At 37.3% G+C, this 9,495-nt stretch overlaps 1 long non-coding RNA gene across 1 annotated transcript; it reads right to left on the minus strand.

The window, feature by feature from the left end:
* Positions 1-1,176: 1,176 nt before the first annotated feature.
* Positions 1,177-4,940, minus strand: LOC135261115 (uncharacterized). The gene is made up of 5 exons (XR_010331838.1): positions 4,851-4,940; positions 4,563-4,651; positions 4,357-4,461; positions 4,017-4,113; positions 1,177-3,066 (listed from the first exon to the last, which is right to left on the minus strand). It is a non-coding gene; the product is annotated as an uncharacterized LOC135261115 (long non-coding RNA).
* Positions 4,941-9,495: the final 4,555 nt, after the last annotated feature.

Genomic DNA, 9,495 nt, shown 5'->3' on the forward strand with positions numbered 1-9,495 from the left:
TAGTTTCAGACCGACACAGTTGTCATTTTCCCATCCAGCGCCCACGTTGTTTAAATAGCAAATGTACTTGCGCCCAGAAAAGATCATCTCTCCATTTCATTTAGCTACGTATTTGTACGTTTTACCCAAAAATAATAAGAATTAGATTTTTAAGAAAGAAAAAAAAGTTTTAAAATGTATGTAGTGCTAGACTCTCGGGCTAGAGTGGCCAAGTGGTACACATTGCCATGTCAGCACAGCCTGTCAGTTTTACACAAACTGAACTTATCTACGAAGTTAAATAAAAATTGAAGAGAGAATGCATTCAGGGCTGGGATTATTTTATCTAGCCCATCATACTATAATATATAGCATGGTTACTTATTTACTGTGACTACCTACATTATGTTCATTCCGATGAAGAAATATGCACTATACCATATTAATTCAATGTGTAAATAAGCAACGCCTGTGTCTGTAAAAAAAAAATCAATTGTAAAAGAAAGGGATTGTGGCTTTAAATATAAAACAAAATTCTCTGTATGAACTCTAGAACATGATAGGTCTAAAACCGCATTAATCTAGTTAATCTAGTAGGTACTAAACTTGAAATGAAAAGCAATATTACTTGTGATTGCTGGATATTTCATGAATTTAATGAATATTGCTCATCATACCTCCTATTTAATGAGTTTTGACAGTCAGTCTCATAGCTGTCTTATTTATGCAACATTCAAAATCAATTCAGAAGAGCCACTTGCTAGCCTTCCCTTGTAGCTAGCCAGTCGCATCTTTCAGCTGGATGGTCACAGCTTCTGATCAGTTTAAGGTGTGAATTGATTCATCAGAGTAATTGCAAAAAAAATGTTTTATTAGTACAAAATGTGCAAAACAAGTTATACAAAAATATTAAAAAATAATGCAACTGTTCAACTATGTATCCTATACAAATAGGTTTGAATTTAAACATGCATTTTTGCCTTTTTCATGGAATAAACTTTTGCGCCCAAAATTTACATGTTTCTAACTGGATGCGTTTTCTGTCTAACTAACTAATTTGTGTGTTAGTAGCACAATACTACTGTTGAGAGCTTTAACTGGTAATAAGCCATCTGCTCTAAAGCAGGCAGCTTAATAATCTGCCAGGCTATGAGAAATCATTGATTTATGGTTTTAACACAGTAATGAATCAAACTGTTGCAAGAAAATAGGTTTACTGCATGAATCGGACTTCTCAGTTCTACATTACAAGGATATACAAGCAGTAAAGCAAGTTCCCCGTTAGGCTAATAGCATTAATGTACTGTGCTTGGTAAATGCCATTATGCTGTTGGATGAGTTATGGTGCCCTACACATTCAGAAGTAGACTATAAACACTGATTGTCACATTCCAGTGTGACACCCCTGGGAGGGAGACAATGTTGGTTGCCCCATGAAGAGAGAAAGAGAGCACCCGCACAAACACGAAATTAAATAAACGCCCTCCCCCCTCACAGGTTTCGGGCAAAAACAATAAACTAAAACAACAAACTAAAATAAGAAAGACAAAAAAAAGTAAAACAGAGCGACCACTTTACAGTGTGCCACTCATAGCTGACCCACTTTACACCAGCTCCTACTACTTTTCAGTGGCAGTTTACATTCTCCATCATTTTCTAAGAAATAAAACTGAAATTAAATGAAATACAAACAAAAAACGTACCCTCAGTGTGAGCTTCCGGTCTCAGCCCCAAACTGTGGAGAGGAACACACCTTTAAGCACCTGGGCTGATTAATTAACGCAACCCAGGTGCGTGTGATCTCTCCACCACCTGTCGCAGCCAAGCCCAGTCCGGTTCACCACCAGACCTAATGCCACACTGATATAAAAGGATATAGCATAAATGGATATAATTTTTATTGAGTGCACCAGTTAAGATGTTGGTTCACATAACTGTACAATGCACTTTCAGCATTTATGAAGTAAACTGTTTATAAAATTCCTATTTATGTGTTGGAGGTGTGGCCATATTAATATAATTATTTGAACATGTTAGACAAAATAAAACCTGTATGTATGAATACCTAATAAACAAAAACTTGATACATTTATAGACTTGCATAACATCCTGTATATTACAAAAACTGTAACAGTGCAAGTCTATATTACATTAAATTACATTACAGGCATTTGGCAGACGCTCTTATCCAGAGCGACGTACAACAAAGTGTATAACCATATATGGCACGAATAAATAAAAAATAATAAAATATTAGTATATGAATAACTCAGGTAAGAGGAAACACAAAAATTGTCTGCAACCTTAATTATTTAGTTACATGAATTTTTTTTCAAGTTTTCAAAAGTTTCATCACCAAAAGAGAATTGCAGATGTATAATTACTTCACGTATTAAGAGTTTCACATTACTTTTCACAAAAAGAAATCATCAAAACATAAGAAATTACAATCTTATGCATTCCTTTTCACTCCTGTCTGCAGAAGCAATTATGCAAATATAATCTTCAAAGTTATGTGCAAATTGAGACCAGAGAAACGTATTAACCTGAAGCCTTAAATTGCAAACCTTCTGAGATTAATCAGGTCTTGGCAAAAAAATATTCTTAATCTGACAGGCTCTGCTTCAGTAAGCTCAAGCCTAAGTGAATGGCAGCTTATGTATATGACAGTGCTTCATGGCCTTAAAATTTAGGTTCAGGTCCAGGCTCAAGGGTCTGTTTAGCTACTGGTGTCATTTTGCATTTTGTTATTTTGTCATTTATCTGCACTGACTAATTAATTGGGTAGTCACAACCAAGACACTCACTTTTGTTCTTCTTTACAGTATATGCACTTGAGTATTGTACTTTTAATGCCACCCATAGTGACTCACAGCCAAAGATTATATAACATTTGTACATACTTGGCAACCAAAGAACACTAACTTCTGCCAGAGGGTAACCTTTCACCTCCTTTTTCGATAAGTGCTGCACCATCTATCTGCGGAGACGGTGGTCTGAGACACGTAGCCCTCACAAGGCCTTTTCAGTTTACAGCCTGATTTCTACAGTCATGCATCCGCCAGCATCATGGAGACTACCTTAGCACTGGAAATACAGGAATAAAGGACAATTTTTTGTCTTCAACAACCACAGCTTTTACCATTTAAGCGTAACATTTCAATTGAAAAATATTGCAAAGACCGTTCTCGCAGAGAGAGAGAAACCAATATTTTATTGACGTATTGAGAAGGTGGACATAATTTAATAAGCATTCTGGTGGACAGTGACTCTATTTAGACAAAGCGTTCAAATGATAATGAAAGTATCTAATGTTGACTGATACCTTAGAACACTTTTCACAGACAATGCAATGAAATAAACATCAGCAGCAACAAGTGCTGAGCTTTCATTTAGCATTCATATGTTGTAAACTTTTACTGCATCGAGGTGGATTGGCCAAATTTTCTATTCATAATATTAAGGTAGAGAGATTTAATGTGGGATTTGTTTTCATGGCAGTAAAAGAACACCCCTTCAAAAGCATTACAGTCCTCCAGGGTATTAGAAACACCTCTGCTATGTGCCTCTAACATGTTTACTCCCATAAAAAGATGACATTGTTTGAATCAGATCAGTAACTACTTTAATGTTTGCAGTCCTGTAATAAGCCTAGTGTTCTTATAATATAAGTAGTGTCTATGAATTTGTTGACATGTGGACAGCCAAATAATTGATGCCAAGTCAGCAATTCACCACTCTGATATTAAAACGACTATCGCTCTGAATACTGTGCTATTATTTAAGGGGGTATGTAATTTTCCACCAACAAGTCTACCTTAGCTAAGTTTCCATAATGCATGGTTCATCACTTTAATATGTGAAATTTCTTATATATGTGAGACATTTTTGGAGAAACTGGGGAATAGAATATCTTCTGTGTTTTAAACATCAGCATTAGATCTTTAGGAGATATAATGTCTATAATTTGCAGTTATGCACCTGTCATATACAGTATATTATTCAAATTTGACGATAGAAAATTAATTGATACTTACCCATTTACCAATGAAGTTTCTGCGATATTATGATGCACCACATCACATGTTAAAAACTTCTTCAGCCACCAGCACTTCTCAAACGGCATATGTACACCTTATAATATGAAACAATATTTTATTTGAGGTACACAACTGTGCACACCTTCAACAACCAATGCATAGCACAGTATTCTGCTATGGTATCTATGAATCATTTCCTCACTGGATATCAAACTTTACCATGTTTAAGGAACGGGAGATGTGGTGGCTTGCCCTTACTTGTCAGGATTAAATACTGTACTGTATGCTAAGTAAATTAACATAAATATCGTAAAAGTGCCAACAATCATGGTCTCACCATGTGGCATGGGAGTCTTTTCCGGATCTCCCACAAGATCACAACACGTTGATGAATTTGTTGAGGAATTTGTTGAGGAATTGCTTGAGGCAGAGCTGAGTCGTTCTGTAAAAAAGAAACACAAAAAATAAAATGCTTTTCAAGCCTCATTGGTATCAGACATTTTACAGTGAAAGTGTTTTCATACATTCAGCGAAGACACTTACTTCGGTAGAACTGGTTTTTTGCTAGCAGACATCCAGCTGATGGAACACTTGCCATTTTTCTGTTTTTCTAAATGTTTCTGGATAGTAATCTGTATCGCAGAAGCAGTGTTATTTATATATATATATATATATATATATATATTCTGCAGGCAAATATTTAAAGAAAACATTCATCAATAATGCATGTTGAAGTCACTACTGAATGCAAAATTGCTCATTAGTTACATTAGAAAGTTCCAGTAAGAACTTATTAAGCCCATGCTGAATAGAGATAATTAAATTAGTCACCTTTTCACAGTTTAGAGAAGCTTGCTCCTGACTTGTCAGAATCACTTCTGGTCTGCCTGTTTTTATACAGCTGCTGTAAGCTCTAAATAGTGAACAGCTGCCAAGCATGTGATTGGCATGTGCTCGAGGTTGAAGGGCATGTTTTTTCAAACTGGGGACATGAGTGGGAACTATCTGCAATTTACAAGAAGTGAGGTAGTCCTTTTAGAATATGCTTGCCTGGGGTTTTGGAATAAGAAGGTGATGGGTCATGTGTTAATCTACAGTCTGGATTGGATAAGAATAGTATAATTGTCTAGATATATGATATACAATGTCTAGAACAGACTTTTCTGGAATTACACCATTGCAGACTGAATAAATGAAGTATGTACATGAAAAATGTACAGACAACATCAGCAAGTTGTAACAAATGTTCTACATTAAATTATAGTAAACCTCAGTTTTCAGGAAATTTACCCTAGTAAAAGTCACTGATGATGGTCCTAATTGGATGTAAAAGTACATCCATATGTATGGATTGTTGACTGAACAGAAGTATCTGAAAATAGCAGCCAAAAGACAGGAAATAGAGACACCACTACGGAATACGTAGTTACAAAACCCAGTCACCTATTGATTATACTGTCACATTGAGCAAACATGTTTGTTTCCCTTCTGCTCTGCACAATTGAACTTTATGTTTTGATACATGTGCTGATTGGTTATACTACACTGGTACCACAGCTTTACCTCGTGGACTATGTCTGAATTTTGTTTCAATAGGCTTCAGGAGCCACCAATAACGTTTTTAAGGTGATTGCTTGTGATTGCTCAGCTTTTTCAGGTTCATAAAGGGCAAGTTCCTGACTTGGGGAACTTAAGTTCCTTTACATACTGCCACCCATGAAGGATTTGTGTGTAGATGCACACATTCTCTTATTGAGCTATGCAATTGCTTATTTGGTGGCCCATGCTCAGCTTAACAGAATATAATTAAATGAATTGATACCAACCCACTCACAGATGAGTATTTGCCCAGAGTAGGGCTGTGCAGATCAATGATGCATTAAGGGATTGGCGATCATAATGAAGGATCGGTATATATACTGTATATGAATGAAAAAAGGAAAAACAGCATGTGCATAGCATGGTGGTTCTGTAAGATACAAACAATGTGAACAACACACTCAAAAATAAGAAAAAGGAGTCTTCATGACATTAAAGACTTGTATTGTTTAATTGCGAGTTAGAATGCAAACAACGCATTCTGCTCTCTGCAAGTATGAGGCCTATACATGCTACATTTTTTAGATCTGACATTCAGTCCATAGTGTTACTGCAAAAAAGAGCAGGAGACCGCAGTGGCACAGCCGCTGGTGCTCAAAGGGACTATTTCCCTTACATTTTGCAAGTGAAAATAACTTTGTCTAATTTAGATAATGTAAGACTTAATGTAAGAGAGTTGAATTGGTGAATGATTTCAATTACTAATCATTTAAATACCAACAATTGGGTGAGTGGGCTAGTGTGCATTCAAAACCACATGAGTTTACGCTTATGACCTAGTCTTGTGATTTAAAAATGCAACGGTGCTGCTCTGTGTCTATTATTATTTTTTTTAGAGATTTAAGGAAAAAATTGAACAAGAACGCACATTCCTTGTCAATGACACCACTGCGTATAATAACTAGTCCAGTTAGACCGCAAGGCTATCTATTAACATTATCACAAACGAAAGCTAGCATAAGTCTACAACTGGTACTTTGGTATCTATGAAATTTTGTGAAATGGCAGTAGGTCTTCTATCAAATTCGGTATGAATAAATTAGCTGCCCAGCTTGTAAATTATCACCAGCTTTGAGTTATGTAAACAAGCTTACGTTAGTTGACAGTGACAAATGCAATGTTTTTTTCTAGCGGTAGGTTATGTGTATACATACAGTGCACGGCTAAAAGTATGTGGACACCCCTTCAAATTAGTGCGTTCGGCTACTTCAGCCACACCCGTTGCTTACAGGCGCATACAGTCAAGCATACGGCCATGCATAAAGGTTTGTCTGTGACTGAGACCATTAATGCAAAAATGACACCATCTCTCTGTTGCTTGTCATGAGGTCCTGTGGGCATGGAAGGAGTCAGTTAGTAATTGGCTAGGAGAGGACAGCCCCCAAAATGGCTCATGAGGGTGCCAGTTGCCGAGACTCCACCTGGAGAGGGAGATCGCAAGTAGATAACCAAGCTTTCTGCCCAGGCCAGGTTAGGGTAACCAGATTCAGCCCTATGGGCATGGAGGGAGTCAGCTAGCCATGGGCTAGGAGTAGATTGCCTTGCAGGTCTGGTGACAAGAGAGAATCAAGTGTTGACAAGAGAGATGAGATGAGCGTGGATGCAGCAGTCTCAGCTGATATGTAGCTGGGAGAAGGCTTCGAGAAATGATTTAGGATATTTTGACAGGCGTGGGTAGAGGAAAGTGTTGAACTGAAGGCGAAAGGGGAATTGAGAGAAGACGGTGATTACAGTACTGGACGGGGGTGATCATCAGATCAATGGAGTAGATGGAGAAAGCCAGCTGTCTGGGAGCTCCAGATGGAGGTTGAAGTCTCCCAGCAAATTATTGGAGTCCCATTCTCTGGAAATGAGCTGGGCAGGATGTCCAGCTCATCCAGAAAGTTAGCCAATGGGCCTGGTGGAGAGTAGAGAACAACAGCAGGAACCTCAGTCCTCTGGAATGATGGATTACTAGTGAAGGCTAAGACCCTGCACAGGCACAAATTTGATACCTGAACAAGTCCCCAATCCAACTAAAAATGAGCACCGGATTTGCATACAATGGATGTAAGCAAAAGGCTGGTGAAAAACTCAGAATCATACTCTAAAACTAAATGCAGCTGCAAGTGCTGTGATTACCACATTACCAACTCATTCACTAAACCTGCACAGCCACAACAGTTAGTGAGCACAGTTCAAAAGTACAATATGTCACATTTTAGTTGCAAAACAAGATGTTCTGGCCATCAGATCAACCTTCAAAAGATATTTTTTGAATGAGAGTTACGTTCCACCTTCTCTGCTGAATTTGTTTACATTTGACACTTCAGCTCACTGTGTACTCGAAAATAATGACACATTGCCTTCAAATGCACAAATAAAGTAAAAGGCGGGTTGGCTCAAACTTATTTTTGCAATTGAGCAAGCACTGACTCAATAACCATAATTGGGAAAATTATGTGCCATTTTACAAGGTATTAATTTCCATTCTTGAATCACAAATAATGATTCAGTTTGAATGACCAGCAAATGGACCATTTTAATATTTCTGGGACTGTCTCTATTCACAGAATTGGACAATTTCAAGTTAATGCTTCAAATTAAAGAAACATGGTTGTTGGAGTCAAAATATTTGTCTCTGTACAAATTAGCTTACTCATGTTATAGCAGAAATGGTGTGATATGAAGTGTGAAATTACAGCATGCTATTTTACTGTACTTTATAAATATAATAATTTACTTTATTTAAAAAGTTTCATCATTCCTGTCATTATGCAACAAGAAATTATGTGAACTTCACTTTTCTAACAAACTACCACGGAAAATAACAGGGACACAGACAAAAGTGATTTAAAAATGTGTTTTTTTTAAACTGGTTGCAGCTCTCACCCCAGCTTCAAACACTCAATGACTTCAATAATTTGCCTGGACTAGTCATTTTGAGCCATCTGATTCTGCTGCTGGAACATTGCTCAACACATTGACAGATGCATTTATTGAGAGTGCTAAAAGTTTAAGATGAGGTTGTCAGAAGACATCTTCGCAGCCACAGACTACTGTGGACCTTTGTCATGTTTTTATAGCATCCTTAAAAATAGATTAACCATGGAGGAAAAATAATTTTAAAAACACCCACAGTAGGAGTGTACTTACAGTGCAACAGTGCTGATAAAATAAATATGTTCATAACTGAGTGAATTTTTTGTGGTGGCAAGGAAGGCCATGTGATTTCCATGAAGACTCACTGAAAGGGTTATTCCAAATATGGATACAGTGTGGGCATGCATGCTGGCACGCATTTCCCACAACAATGCATTTTCCACCAAAGAATTTTTAAGCCCTTCACCAGCACAGAAATACGACTGACTGACTGACTGCAAATGTACTGTTTTGTAATGATCATCTCAGTCACCAGATGAACTGAACAACACGTTGTGTTTTGTAATGAAAAGTGCAGTCTACAAGAGCTTTTTAAAAGATTCTGTATTGAGGAATGTTCAAAGATCTCTTCCAGTATGTTTTCCAATCTTATAAAACACTGTAGACTGATGACTCAATATTTTTTTTCTTAAAGAGGGAGGGTGGAAAAAGTACTGAGAACTTTTTAAAAGTACTTTTTACTGTAGGTGGAACTTTTTAGAGGTGACAATAATTTTGGCACCAATCTTTTTCCAAAATTGAATTAGTAAAAATAATATGGTTTTTAGTGACACACCTGGTGCAGTATAGAGAGTGGCTGCCTTCAATGGCAAGCAGCCATACCACCATGTGGCTGAATGGCTGAAGCTAAGCAAGTGTGGGCTTGGTTAGTACTTGGATGGGAGACCACCTGGGAAAGCTAAGTTGCTGCTGGAAGTGGTGTTGGTGGACCAGCAGGGGACAGTCTTCCCTCTGG

The sequence above is a fragment of the Anguilla rostrata genome, chromosome 8, assembly GCF_018555375.3.
Source record: "Anguilla rostrata isolate EN2019 chromosome 8, ASM1855537v3, whole genome shotgun sequence".
Taxonomy (NCBI): domain Eukaryota; kingdom Metazoa; phylum Chordata; class Actinopteri; order Anguilliformes; family Anguillidae; genus Anguilla; species Anguilla rostrata.